The sequence below is a fragment of the Pseudopipra pipra genome, chromosome 7 (assembly GCF_036250125.1).
Source record: "Pseudopipra pipra isolate bDixPip1 chromosome 7, bDixPip1.hap1, whole genome shotgun sequence".
Taxonomy (NCBI): domain Eukaryota; kingdom Metazoa; phylum Chordata; class Aves; order Passeriformes; family Pipridae; genus Pseudopipra; species Pseudopipra pipra.
In genome coordinates this window covers 7291295-7306061 of record NC_087555.1, presented here as the reverse complement: position 1 = coordinate 7306061, position 14767 = coordinate 7291295, and the positions used below count along the sequence as shown (strand labels likewise).

The window sequence follows — 14767 nt, the reverse complement described above, 5'->3', positions numbered from 1 at the left end:
CCTGACTGCACCTTTTTTGATTATATAAAATAACTCGATCCCTGTTCTGTCCTGCTGCCTGTGGCACACACTTGGAGCAGCTGGTTATAGTCCTTCTGGAAACCACATCCATCTCCTCCCCTCTAATGCAGCCTGGAAATGATTCCATCAAGGAAGAATTCAAGTCAGAGGCAAAGAGGTGGCAGCATGAGAACAGGGTCTGTAACTTCAGCCACAATCTCTTTGGGGTCAGTTTTGTGACCTACAGAACAGAGGGAATGTGATGGAAATCCTGGATGCCCTATGAAAGCATCATCACCTGATACAATGGAGAGTGATACAAGACTGCCCCATGGGTGCTCAGGCTCCTGCCATTGCAAGCTTTGCCTGCAGCAGGACTGTATGTACAGAGTCAACAAGAATATAGCTGAGTTAGTCCTTAAATTAGTTACAGTCTCAGCTCCTCACATGGTAAATCCAAAAGCAGTTTAAGGAAAAGTCCTGAGCAGAAACTATTATGCTTGGACAGACTGACAGAGCACCAGTGTAACCCTACAGCTGCTGATTAAACCTCTCCATCACAGAAATGGAAGCTGTAAGTACGTGCAGGAGCAGCCTTTTGAGCATGAAACATGGAACTTGAAAAATAAACCGTTTACATATATATTAGATATCTGAAAGAGAACTGGCAGGATGGATCAGTGAGGTGGTTTGAAAAACACTTCCAGGAGTTGCCGTTAACAAGGCTGACAACGTTTTGGTTTCTGAAATGATTGCACAGAGAGCTTTGAAGAAACAAAGAACACTGTAAAAACACTTCGCAGAGCAAAGCAAACACTCCACCCTAATAGGAAGTCTCTCCAGTCTCTCCCTCCACTTCTGATCACACATTTTAGTGTGTTTTCAAGCCTGAATTTCAGATCCAGCCTCAGAAGTCCCAGTCTGATGGCTATTGGACAAAACCCCAGTACTACACAGTGAGGCACCTTATTCCAAGCAGTGTCCTCACAAGAAAAATAAAATCAGTACTCTGGGTTTATGTTGGATTTCCTGTGTGACATATCTTGGTGTAGGCTACACAGGAAAACTCAGACTTGAGCTAATTACAGCAACTTAAAAGCCATTAAGAACTCCAAACTGAAAACAAAGCTTCAAAAGTCAACATCAGACTTCAAGTGATTTTAATCCTGTGGGGTTTGTGAGAAACTCACATCAAAACCATACAAAGATCAGCTGCTTTTAGAGTCTGATGCAAAACACACCAGTTCTATATCAACTAAATCATCCATCCCCTTTGGATTACTCTTTATTTTGCATTGAAAAATTTAGGCTTGATGTGACATATCTGTTCCCCGAGATCCTCCTGGAATGCCATTGAAGCTTTTTCCATTCATCCCATCAAACACTCCCTAGTGCTCTTTAACCCCTTTTTCACATTTCTGCCTAGGATTGTTCCTACCAGTTATTTCCACTGTCAGGCATGAGCCAGGTCTTGTGGCTCACTGCATGTTCAAACCCAGAATTAACTGCTCTAGACTCAGAGGTGAGAATTTACAAGTCCTTACATTTACAAGTACAAGAGCAACAGGTATTTTTCCCTCCAGAAATGATTCAGAGAAGACAACTCAATACAATTACTGCAGTGACAAGGAGCCACACTCCTGTGACAGTCCTCAGATAACTCCTCACCTCAAATATTAGCCACGTCTAGAGTAGAACATGAGCCAAACCATTTGGAGATTCAAACAGCACTGAATTGGAATGTTTTCTCCATTTGCCTGCTTGGAATAGGCAAGATTACTTTTGGCTTGGGGAGTGTGAGAAAGTTCCTACTTGACACTTTTCTAAGATAGGATAGAAGCAAAAAGCACCTTCACTCAAGGAATATTTGTTTCCAGAAGGTTACAGCAATAGTCTGTAGAGGCTGTGAAAACCAGGATGAGTATTAGCTCTCCTCAAAGCAGGAGCAAACTCCAAATTTTCTGAAAAGGTCCATCCTCAATCATTGTGCAGTTGTTTTTTGCACAATGAGTTATTGTACATTCTCAGTAACCAGCTCCACACATGCTTGAAAATACAAACCTGAAAGCTTCAGAGTTGAAAGAAATTTGGAAGAAATTACTTTCTACTGTTTTAGCTATTGAACCAGTATGACTTGTCTGAACATTACCATAACAAACCACCATTACACCACTTTAAAATAATATTTATCTACTGAAGTTGCCCATTGCAAAGTCATCATTTTTGAGCAGTTTAAAAAAAGGCATTAAATTATAGAGTGGAAGTGCTTAAACACAGCTTTATTGGAGGGAATTTTCATGACAGTTTTGCTCTTTTATCAAGAGCTGGCAGACAGAGATTTAGCATGTTTTTATGATCCTGGCATGAAGTGGATTGTGGCTGATGTGACCATTTAAGGCCTGATCCAAACACTAACAAACTTGGCTATTTACTGACACTCAGACATTTCCATCTAGTCCTGCAAGAGTGGTCCCAGCAGCACTGGTTTGTTTTGGTGACCTAAACACCCAGAGCCAGCCAAGTGTCATTACTCTGGATGTAGGGAAACATTTTATTGCAGGCCTGGCATCAGCACCTACTCCACCCTCTTTGCTCAGAGTACAGGGCATAGCCAGGGCAAAAGGAGGTAGAAAACTGTTTGCAGGCACATGTCACTGGGAGTGCACCCAGACCTTGTTTTCTCAGCCCAAACCCAGCACAAAGCTCTATAACATATAGGCAGGACACTGACTTGCAAAGCAAGACCTGAGGTCTGTTCCTGGTCCATCACCTACCCTATGATCCAGGTCAAATTATCTGTTCTCCCTCTGCCTCAAAAGATTTCTTATCTATTTCAAGCTCCTTCAGAGAGGCTGAGGACAGGGAAGGAAGGATCCAGCTCATGGTTTATTCATATGACCCAGAGGTCCAGGGTTCCTCCCACACTGTGACCAACATCAGTGAGATGTATTAGTGTTGCTTTCCAGATTTGTCTGCAAAGCCCAACATCATTAAGAAAGCGATACCCACCTCCCACTCTAGGTGATAAGCTCCCCAGGTAATGAACACTTCCCTCAATATGTGCCATTCCCTGTGCATCACAGAGCTCTGATATTCACTTGGCTTTCTGGGGACTATTGTGAAGAGCAAGAACAGCCCCAGAACTCCTTTGATTCATTCTAGAAACTGAACTGCCTCATCTGCTACCACCTCTTCTGTGATCAGTCTGACTTAAGGACATCATAACCCAGAGGGCAGAGACATTTTTATTCAACAATAAAAACCAACCAACCAACAAAAATCTCTTCTGCCTTTACTTTGTCCAATCTGTTCACATTTTTCTGTCACTACTCTTAAGCAACTGTTCCCTGTCTGGGGTAGTTCTAAGATCCAAGCTGCAAAAAGCATCCTGCCTAAATAGGCTTTATTCCCTCAAAGCAAATAGTCATGATCTGGGCACCAGCAAAGGCCCTCATTCCCCTAACTATGAAACCCTATGGCTGACCCCTTGGAGAAAGCTGTCCAAAGGGGAAGAAGACTTTCACTCCAGACAAGCAGAGACCAGGCAGACAGCTGGCCAAGGAGAAAGATACTTAAAATATTCTGTGGTATGCAAGGGAATTAACTCCTTAGTGCTGACTGGCAATACTTAGAGGGCTCCCATCCCTCCTTCCATGCTTTGGTGATGAGACAGCAATTTGTTTTTTTAGTCAACACAGTTGAGATGTTTCTGCTTTGCTGTCCCCACTCCAGAGCAGAGTCAGAGTCAGCTGCTCTGGGATGAGGAAATTGCCCATACTTTCACCCTAGAGCTGGAGAAGGAAGTAGTAACAGCTTCAGCTAGTGGCATTCCTAACAGGAGTGCTCCACTGCAGTTTGGAAACATAGCCTGAAGTCAGCTAAATAAGTTAGAACAAGCTTTAAAGACTCTAATCAGTACATCACTGTATCAGGTGTGGACCTGAGGCTCTCCAAAAGGAGCAGACTCCCATTGCTCCTCCACCACCACCAGCTTCTAATGAGATTCTGTGAACTACTCCCAGCATCACAGTATATCATCATGGATCACAGGAATTAATTCATGCAAGTCATATTCTTGGAAGCACATATTCAAAACAAGCTTTGGCATTTCCCCTACTCCACCATTCAAAGTTTCCTTCCATATGTTAAACATAGGCAGAACTCCCAGTTAGAGATCTCAATTTTAATAGAATCCTCCAAGTTAGTTTTCCAAATTAGAGAAGTTTCCTGTTTTCAACAATTAAGTTACTATCTCAGGAGAATGCCTGCTGGAGTCAAAAAATCATCCTACTTCAATAAAATTGAGAAGACTTGCTCAAACAAGGTTTTGAAGCTTGATAATACTGTAACTCAACACATTTCCAGTGAAATATTCTGAAAGGAAATCCTTCATCTTCCTTCATGTTTATATTTCAGAGCTACACCAATGCCAGCATTTTACCATAAGAGTTTTGGATTTGTTTGTCAGGACTAGAACCAGCTAAAGGTTCACTCACATAAGCAGTTCCCACTCAGCAAACTGTTGGCACTATGCTCATGGATAGTAACAGCTCCTGTAACTGATGCTGTTCCATGTGGAACCAGGGAATCTGTGGTAAAATATATTTGCCAGGGAGCAGGAACAAAACCCACCCCTGGGACAGTCATTCACATAACTGTGTTCAAAGAAGTGACAGCAGATACCTGTGTTTTAATCTTGTATTTATCATTAAATTCTTCCAAGAGGTAAATCTCAAACATATGAAAAGGAATTAATTGCACTGATAAATTTCCAGTGAGTGGAATTTATGTTGGTTCCAAAGGAGCAATCCAGTGCAGAAAAAGTAGTCTTGACATTCTACTTGCATAATCAGCAAATAAGCCAGAAAGAACAAAGCAAAAAACTAAAGGACTGGGCAAGAGAAAAGAAATACACTGATTTAGGGGCAGCAATATTAAGATTGGGATGACTCAAAAAGTGGAAGGGAAATGAGGAATATTGGGCCACAGACTCCAGCCTTTTCTGCTTGTGCTGTTGATGTGGTGTGAGGACAAAGCATTTTGGCCCCTGTCTGGAAAATGAGAAATCCACTGCCGGAGGCAGCAGTAGGGAGCAGGGATAATGTGGTGCATGACTATGGCCCAATCTCCTAATTACCTACCAGCAGGGGGGTTTTACAGTTTGCCATCACTGCAGAAATAGCACAAGCTCCAGTTGGGTTATTTTAGTCAACTACTGTCCGCACTCCCCATACCCCAAACTGACTCTCAGCACATACTGCACTTTCAGCTAGTTAAAAAAAAGCACTAATAATTACTTCTATCAAACTTGTAACCTCCCCAACCTGGGAGCTAAACACAGCTTTCAATAGCATAGAGCTGATAACTCTCAGCAACACCCTAGGCAGCAGGGAAGAGATTCATTTTACCCCAGGGGAGAACTGCAGGGTGAAGCCAGCTGCAGGGCAAGAGTTTGGAATTGGCTGTGCTGTGACCAAAGTACCAAGAGGACATTTCAGTTTGAGCCCTCAGCAGCCTTGCCAGAGCTGTACAAGTCAGGAGCAAAACAGGGGGAGGCCACAAGTCTCCAGGAGGGATCCTACACCTTAGTGACAAACAGGAGGTATCAGAGTTGGTGATTTAGTTTAGCACTTGCCCAAAATCTATCAATTCTGGGACAAAACTTCCCATCAGCTTGTATGACCACAAGCCCAGGCTAATGTAGCATACAAAAACAGTCACTGAGTTGGACAAGACTTCACACCACAGATCCTTGTTCACCCTAGTCCAGATGGAGATTATCCAGTTCATCCCTCACTCAAAACATGCCTTGTAGGCTGACAACAGACCTTAGAGGAGCAATGCTGCTCTTTCACCAGGATGTGAGAGGAACAAGAGGTGGAAGCACCAGATACATAAGAATACATGGATACATTGCCTTTCTTTTTAAAGGAGAATGGCTGTTCCTGACATTTGGCCAATCAGCATTTGTTTCAAAGGCATCAACAATTTAGCTGACAGAAATCCAAGCACTCAAGACCAAAGTAGTACCTGGCTTTTAATAATGGGCACACAGAAGAAAATGCATTTTGCAAGGAACAAGAGCACCAGAAAACCTTCCTACTTACCTTGGTTGTTAAACTACCCAAACAAGGATAGGAACTTAAGGGTTTTGGGGGAATTTAGGAGCATTCACGAGTACTGCCCATCCCAGACCATTATCTATGTAATTTTACCATACACAGTTCCCAAAATAGTTAACAACAAGAATAAGAAGAAACAGTTGTTTCCATTAGGACCTGTTCCCCCGGGACCAGGAGCAGGAGAAGTGGGTGGGTCCGTGTGGGGAAGACAGAGGCCATGAAAGGATTCCTCCAACCCTTAACTGCTTGCAGCTGCTATCTGTGCCACAGCCATAAACAAGCCAGCCTTTGTCTGGGGCTGGCTTTCTGTGCTTTGCTCAAAAAGGGAAATATCACTCTGTCTAGACCTCCTTACAAAAGCACTTTCAATGCTTGCTGCAGAAATATTAACACTTCCCCAAATAAGAAAACAAGAGTTTTACTATTTGCATATGGGAACAAAGAAGTGGTTTTACAATTAAAAAAAACACTAGAATTGGGATAATTGACAAAACAGCTCCTATTTACACTCTACACATTTTTTGCAAATAAATTCATTTCTTTGTCATAAAGGCCACAAAATGAAGAAAAAAAACCTGTCTTTTTAGCACGAAAAATAAATCTTACTTTTCTTCCTTTTGCTAACAGGAAGTTTTCAAACACTGTCTGAAGTCTACAGAGAGTGACTCCATTACCTTTACCAGGGAAAAAGCAAGAAAAAACAGTATTTGTGATGCTGTTTCTCAAGAACATCATGGGCAATGTCTCTGGTCAGAATCTCCATGGTCAAATCATTCCCCATCCATTTGCTCATTTCCCACACAGGAGGACACACAGTCTTCAGGCTTCTGTACCATGAATGGCTCCAATTTCTCCACATGGCAACATGGACTATATATATATTTTTTTTCTGAATACCTGTATTTATGCAACTTTTTCAGTCATTTGCACAGCAGCACCAAGAATAGTTGGCTTATCTGTAAAACTGAACCATGCTGAAAAACAAAACCCACAAAGAATACCCAAAACTAGATGAATGAAAGGCATTACCTGCTGAAGACACTGAGGCTGGAGCCAACCACTTGCTGATATCAAATGTTTTTGGTTTTTTTTTTGAACTGGGGAGAATAAAGCTGAAAGAGAGAACACAAAAAAAATCACTCTAAGTCAGTCACCTTCATGTCTGGACTTCCATGGGGTTTTCTAGCCAGTCTCACTTCAGAGCTACTCAAAGCAAGGGGGAGCAAAGGGAACACAAAGGTTTATTCCAGTCACCAGTGATTAGCAGGAGCAGAAAGCAGAAGCAGCAAGAGGTTGACTATTGCTCATTTGAAACATCCCCCTGGGCACAAGGGAGATTTTGAAGTCAGTTCAGCTCTCTGTAAAACTTTTCAGTTTTTAAGGACAGTGGGGCATAATTAGAATGGAGCAAAATAGTCAGCACCTAAAAGCCCCCCTGCACACACAGACACAGCAGATTCTTCCCATAGAAGATTACTTTTTCAGGAAAAAAAATAGCACAAAATAACAAATCTTTACACTTTTGAGCGTGGAGGAAGTTTCATGCAAAGTTAGGTCAAGCAATAGAAAACCAAGGAGAAGGGACAACAGAGCATAACCCAGGAATACCTTCTCCAAGCCAGCACCCCTGACAAGCTTTGCACCTGCAGGAACAACAGGTAGGAGAGACTCCTCCTTTTAAAGTACCACTCACAGAGCTTCTGCTCCATTCAAAGGGTTCAAACACCAATCACGTGCTGCATATCTAGAATCCACCTGGAGTCTTCCCTCCCGTCCAATTGCTGTCCCGGTAATGAGCTGCTAATGAGCTAACGAGCATCAGCTTTCTCCTGCAGCTGGTCACCAACGCCCGGCTGACAGGAGCTGAGGTTGTTTTATTTCTCCCTTCCTTTTCAAACAACTGAAAAGATCTAGTAAATTAAAAGCTTAATTTGGTTCAGATTTTATTCAGTAAGTGCTAAAATTAAGTATTTCAGAAGAAAGGATTCAGTCCCTCTTGCACTGCACTCCCTTTGACTGCATTCTCTAAGCCCCCTGCCATGCAAAGAGCCTTTCCTCACTGCTGTTTGTCCACCTAAATTATCCATGTGGGCTTGAGAAAAATCAACATTTTCCATGAAAACTCTGATTTGACCAGAAATTTCCAAGCAGCTTTCCTTTACCCTGAAAATATTAGTGGCAAACAACTGTAACAAGAAAGAGCTTTCAGCTTCAAATCCCACTCCTCATCCAATTCAACAATTACATTTACCAAGCCATCCTATTTATTTTTAATTCTATTTATCCATTTATTTCTAAACCCACCCTTTAGAACTATCAGTTCCTCTTATTACTATTTACAGTCTATTTGATTTTAATTATCACTCATTTACAGGAAGGCCGTGGCCAAATTAAATTGTAATTTGTGAACTGACAACCCTCATTTACAAAGCAAAGCAGCCGTACAGACATCTTTTTCACTATCCCCCCACTAAGAAAACCTGGAAAGGAGAAATCCAACAAAGCCAAATGTATGACAAAGAGTTTTCTTAGTTCTCCTGCACGCTTGGAACCATCACTCTTTAAGCAGCATGTCCCACGCCCAGGGAGGTGAAGGGCAGAACTGCTCATATTTCAGTGGAGCAGAGGCTGATCACACAGAAGGGAAGGGAACCACAGATGATATTTCCAGGTTACTGGTCCAGGAGCATCCCACATCATCTGCTACACAGATGTGCCCAGATGTGGGGGTGGCAGCCTCCTGCTCCAAGGCAGGCACATTTTGCAGGGAGACAGCTCCCAGGCAGGGCAGGGGGTGGCAGCAGACCCTCTGAGCTCAAGAACTCCAAGGACCACTCTCTCCTCCATCAGCAGCCATAGCATCATCTTTTTTCAGGTAAGAAAGTTTGCAGCCTAAGTAGCTGCAAACTTACCAGGGTCAATAGATCATGGAAGCTATAGAGAGGGATTTTTGTTATTACTCTGCAGGCAAAAACAATGCTCTACCAAATGTGGTCTAAGAATGGCCAAAGGAAGGTCGCACACAGGGCCCATCCCGTGCCTGCACGAGGAAAAGCGCTTTGGGAGAAAAACCTCTCCTGCAGTGATGATTGTTGCCAGAAGAACGTAGGAAATGCTCACCAGAGGGAGGGCTGAGGCCAGTGACTCATCTGGTGCAAGGCAAAATGACAGCTTCACAGTCACAGACCACTTGGGCTGCAAAGGAGCTTTAAGATCATCAAGTCCCACCGCTGACAGGGCATGGCCTCGCCCTCCACTTCACCGTCAGTTCAGTTGTGCTGATTTGCAGAAGTTGGTGCTTTGTGTCTAATGAAGTTGCACAGACAAGTTTTGTCCATCACCATTTTTCCTCACAAAGACTTTACTGTGTGTTCTCATTGCCCTGTCCCCCTCAGCTTGGTTGGAAGGTATATGACTTTAGTAACACTCCCCACCACCCCATGGAAGAGAGGTAAAGTTTATCTTGGAAACAGGCATTTCCTCTCAATTATAATCGAAACCTCAGGGGCCCTGGTCAGACAAAGAGACACTCTGGAACCCAATTTGTCACATTTCTCACAGACATCCTTACCCATAAAACACAGAATGAAATGCCTATCAAAAAAAGTTACCATTTCTTGCTATTTTAATGGGTCTTTCAACATTTGGTTGCTTTCCTAAACAGCCCAGCTTCTGCATAACATGGTAAAATACTGGCCCTGTTGTTAAATTCCTGTTGTTAAGATACATAATGAAGTTTGAGTCTAATCTGACATCTTTAAAGACATGCAGGATTTCCTGAGCCAGCAATGTCACAAGAGTATTATCAGACTCACAGGTTGATATGGATCAGAGGGGACTTCTGGGAATCATCTGGTGCAACAAGGCTTCTCTTCAGAGGAGGGACTGCTCTGATCAGACACTTCAAGGCCTTGCCTAGGGAAGGTTTAATATCTCTAAAGCCACTTCAGCTATTTCAGGAAGCACAAAGACATCTCAGAGTTAATCCAGGGAGGCAGCAGAGTTAATGGAAAAGTATAGGGAAACGGATTGAATTGTATATAAGAAGTATATTTTTTCCTATCAACTCTCTCCAGAATAATGACCATGAAATCGTTTCCAGAGGGTTTATGGATTCATTGAGTTCCTGTGGCACATCACCTCTGGATCTCCATACTGCTATAATCCAAGATTCTCCAAAGACCTGCTATGCTGTCAACACCTTTAATTTTACCGTTAATCTCAATTTATTTGGCATTTTCTTAACAGCTCAGCTCCTGAAGACATAGAGCTGTAGAACAATGTTGACTTTCATAGGTAAAATATCCCTGCTAGATTGTAGAGGAAAGCAGAACAGAGAACCTTAGAAATTCAAAGGCCACAAGTCAAAAGCTCCCCCAATTAATTTCACTGGTTCAACATGCAGTGAAAGCTGGTTTGCTACCGAGCCACATCGGATATGTGGATTCTCAATCATCTCCCCATTAGTGGAGCTTTCATAACATCTCTCCTGGGCACATTCAGCCCTACTCATGCCTGAGCTCACACTTCAATCCTTCCTTTCAGTCACAAGATCTCTCTCTCTCTCCTACTCAACAATTTATTGCCGACACTTACAGCGACAAAATTATCTTTGACATTTCTGCCCTTCTGGTGAAGTTGGTTGACATCAGTCAGCGGGTTCAGAAGGGAGGGGAGAGGAGGGTGATCCTGTAAGGAAACAAAGCGTAGGCAGTGCAGCTAAAACCACCTCACAGTTTGTAATCCAACCTGGTCTTTTCTAGGGATGTGACTCCCTCTTCACATGCCTGTGCTTGCAACGTGGAAAGACTCAAAGCAAGGCTGAAGCCGAGAGCAGAATTTATCACAAGGAGGCTCAAATGTGAAATGTGTTATGTTTCAGCATTACTGTAGAGGTGTATAGACACATAGTGTAATGTTTTATCCTAGGGAGTGAAAGGGATGAAAACATCCACCACTGATTTAATACATTAAATACAGGCATGCTTTAAAAGCAGATCACCCCATGTATTACCGAATTAAAAAATAAATATTGCAATGATTTATATACTGGTTTCCTGTTGCTCAAGAGACACTTGTGATGAGGTTTCCAAGGAAGCAGTGTTTCACAAGCAGCCATCTAATTCTAGCTGGTGTGTCATGTTTTAAACAATACTTGTTTCAGTGTTGGGCTCACCTCCCATTTGTCTCAACAAAATTCCCTACAAATCTCTCCCCCTTTTTGTCTCTGCTACCAATTCTGCCCTTCATGTCTGAATGATGTTTCTCTACAAAGAATGAGAAAACCAGTCTTTTCTCTGATCACTTTACTCTCTTTCCAATAAAACCCTATTTGCTTCTATTAATCACTAGCTATCTAATTAAGCACTGTCTTTAATGTCCTGTGGTTGGAAAGCAAGATATTATTGCCTGTTTTTATTCCCTTCCTCTGTGGAAAGTATTTAACTTTTGTCCTTATCTTGACCCCACCTTTTGCAATTATTTTTGCAATGTAAAAGACAGATTCCCAAATCCTTGTTCTCAGAAACTTGTAGGGGTCCCAAATCCATGAACAGAACAATCTCTTGCTGCAAGAAATGGAGTAAATATCCCCCATTTTCAGACACATTGACTGGCTTTATACCTCTAACCATTTATCCAGCATTTAATATAATTAAGAATCACTCCCTGGATTTTGAAGATCTCCCTCATCCTACTGCTCTGATCTCATCTTATCTTGGTCCACCAGAGACTCATCTTATTACTTTCATTTGTCTTTCTGCTCTGCCTAATTCACCCCAGTGGAGGATTGTTGTTTCATTTGTGTGGGTCCATCTCTTCAGGATTCTTTCTCCTGTTATTGAATCACTTCCTCTACAATAAACTCTATTTTTAAATTGGGCTGTATAAGAACTGATGGTAAAGCATTTTACAACATTCTCTTTAAAAGACCCAAAGGGGAAAAGCTGTTGTATGACAGTGTTTCTGAGTGCAAGTTGCTTGTCAGCAAGGGCTCCATTTAGAAATCATGTTAACGAAACCACCCAACTTCATGAAGTCAGTTTTTGAGGCATTAAGTAGATCTCTGGTGGTCAAGAGCAGCTGAATGTATTCCAACCCTAGAATACTGAGTAGGCTGTTTAAATGGCCTCTGAACTGCTAAATTACATAGCATTGTTTTTACTGAATGATTAAAACACTCCAACACCCACAGAGAACTTCCAAAACAGCTGAGCAAATGCTTTCAGAGGGTGTCACACTTTTTCCTTTCCATATTTGAGACATGCTCTTTTCTATGAATATACTGTTGTAAATAAAAATGGTCGGGGAGACGTTTGCAAAAAACAAAGGGAAGGGGTCACACAGCCCATCAAAGCAAAATCAGCCTGTTTTAAGCTGGAGAAATGGCTCCCAGTTTCTCTTACAAAATAAATACAGATTGATCTGTCTTTATGTCAGTGAGCACAACCCATGGTTGCTGTACCGTCTTCTGAGCAGGGTGAAGAGCAACGAGCCATCACCTAGAGAAGGGAGAGTACAGAGAAAAGAATAACACTAGAATAGAAAGGCCAGAAATCCTTCTGAAAACAAAGCACACCATTGGAGGAGAAAAAATTTCTATTAAACATACATTCTGTACTGTCTGAGACAGCAACGTCCCCTCTTATCTTAAGTTAGCACCACGAGGCCTAAAATGATGAGTGAGAACGTTAATGCAGATGTTTTGTAAAACAAACTGAGGCACTCCTTCCTTGAAGCATTCACTGCTTCAGTGTGGAAGGCAAGAGGCAAAGAAAATCCAGACCCTAAAGAGTTGTAGCAGAGGGAACACGAACAGCACTGATTTTCCTGACACCAGTTAAATGTTCAGGGCAACAACTCTCTAGTCTATTATTTTCCCACAAGAAGAGTGGATGTCTGTCATTTAATAAGTGGTTTTAATTAAAAACTATTCTTAATTCAAAATCTGAAGTGCTGTTTTGTAACAGCACTTCAGTCCAGTCTCCCACCGGTGATGCCTTTGTATCAATAAGGACAGTAAGAAAGGCAGCAGGGAAGAAGTGAGGAGAGGCTATCCCAAGGCACAGGAGTGGCCTAATAAAGCTGCATTCCTGGGTCCACAGGTAATAAGGTCTCCAAAATGAGCAGGTCCATGGATCAGGACAAGATTGCCAGCTGGGATATCCTAAGATGGGAATCAGTGTCACACCCTGGTCATGCCACAACACAGTCACAGTTCTCAGCTGTCTTTCATCACCATTTACAACCTGACAACGGGGAAGAGCTTTCCATACCTGCATGTTGCTGGAAACACTTGGTATTCCTGCAGCACTGGAAACAGGGCTGTGGAAGAGAGAGAGGACATTTTGGAAAAAAGTCTTTTGGTCTTCATCAGCTCCAACTGGTGCCCACCAGAACAGATCTGTGAAAAGGAACTGGCATCAGCTGAACATCTGGACACTGAACACCTGACTTTGCAGAAATAGAAATTACAGGAATTTTGATACTCACATGGCAAGCAGGAAAATAACCCCTCTTTGTACCTACATGCAGCAACAATGCCCCCCTCTAACAAGCAGGGCCAACACTGAACTGTGTCAACATATGACTCAGAAGAGGAGGAGGAGAAGATGGAAAAATAGGCCAAAGAAAGGCAGGACTGCTGGAAGAAAAGCAAACAAAAAGCAGCAGTCAAAGCAGCTGTTCTGAGGGGAGAGTGGGCAACTCGGAAATACGTGAGATTACAGGGAAACTCACCTTTCATACTTCCTGATGCTCACAACAAGCCCTGCTCACATTCTCTGACGGGATAGGGGAATGAAAAACATACTTTGGGATAATTAAGCAAACATGGGATGATTAAGAAGGTAAAGTTGCTCTCCCTTCGATCCAAACCACTATTCCCACCACCCCAGCTCAGAGCACATTCCATCCTTATTTTTCAGCCCACTCCTGAACTGCCAGCTGCTTCCCTAAGCAGGGAATACAGCGGGTTCTGCGAGTGGGACAGAAGTCCAACCACGCAGGAAATGCATCAGGAGCTGATGAACCCCACACAGGTAGGGGTTTCAAGGGAAGCAGCTCCATCCCACACATTACCACTCCTAATTAATACAGCAGGGCAAAAAATGCTGGAGAGGCTCATGTTTCTGCCACTCTAAAGATACTGAAAAAATAGAGACCGTTGTTCTTATTTGATGGCCTTCCCAAGACTGTAACACAGAAGCAGCATTTAAGAGATTCGGGGACATGCCTGTGCAGAAAGGTGAAGTGAGCCCTAACTCATCAGAATTTCTTGTGTGTCACTGAGGTTTAGCACAGAGCTGTGTTCGAGGTAATAAACCAGCAATCTGACTTTCTCATCAGAGCAGACTTGTGTCCAAGGCATGTCAAAAGCCCTGCGTTTTCAACATTTATTTTCATTCCAAATTAAACAGGAATATTCCTTTTCAAGATTCTGATCAAAACAGAAGCAATCTGACTTTCATACCAGGTTTTTAAAGAAAATTTTCTTTGCATTTTGAAATTACCAAATTTTTTCTGCAGTTTTGGGGGGATTTGATATTATTAAAATGCTGGATCTGATTGTCTATGAATCTTGTAGACATTTTGCTTACAATTCCAAAGTTCTGACTTCGAGGATACAGTACCTTCCACCAGAACAA

General features: G+C 42.4%; 1 long non-coding RNA gene across 3 annotated transcripts in view; it reads right to left on the bottom strand.

Annotated features, from left to right (window-relative positions):
• LOC135416966 (uncharacterized) overlaps positions 1–14767 on the bottom strand; it is a 177380-nt gene that overhangs the window by 142153 nt on the left and 20460 nt on the right. For all 3 annotated transcript variants that reach the window (XR_010431833.1, XR_010431832.1, XR_010431834.1), the window contains exon 3: positions 7152–7234. This is a non-coding gene — a long non-coding RNA (uncharacterized LOC135416966). The remainder of the gene's footprint in view (positions 1–7151; positions 7235–14767) is intronic.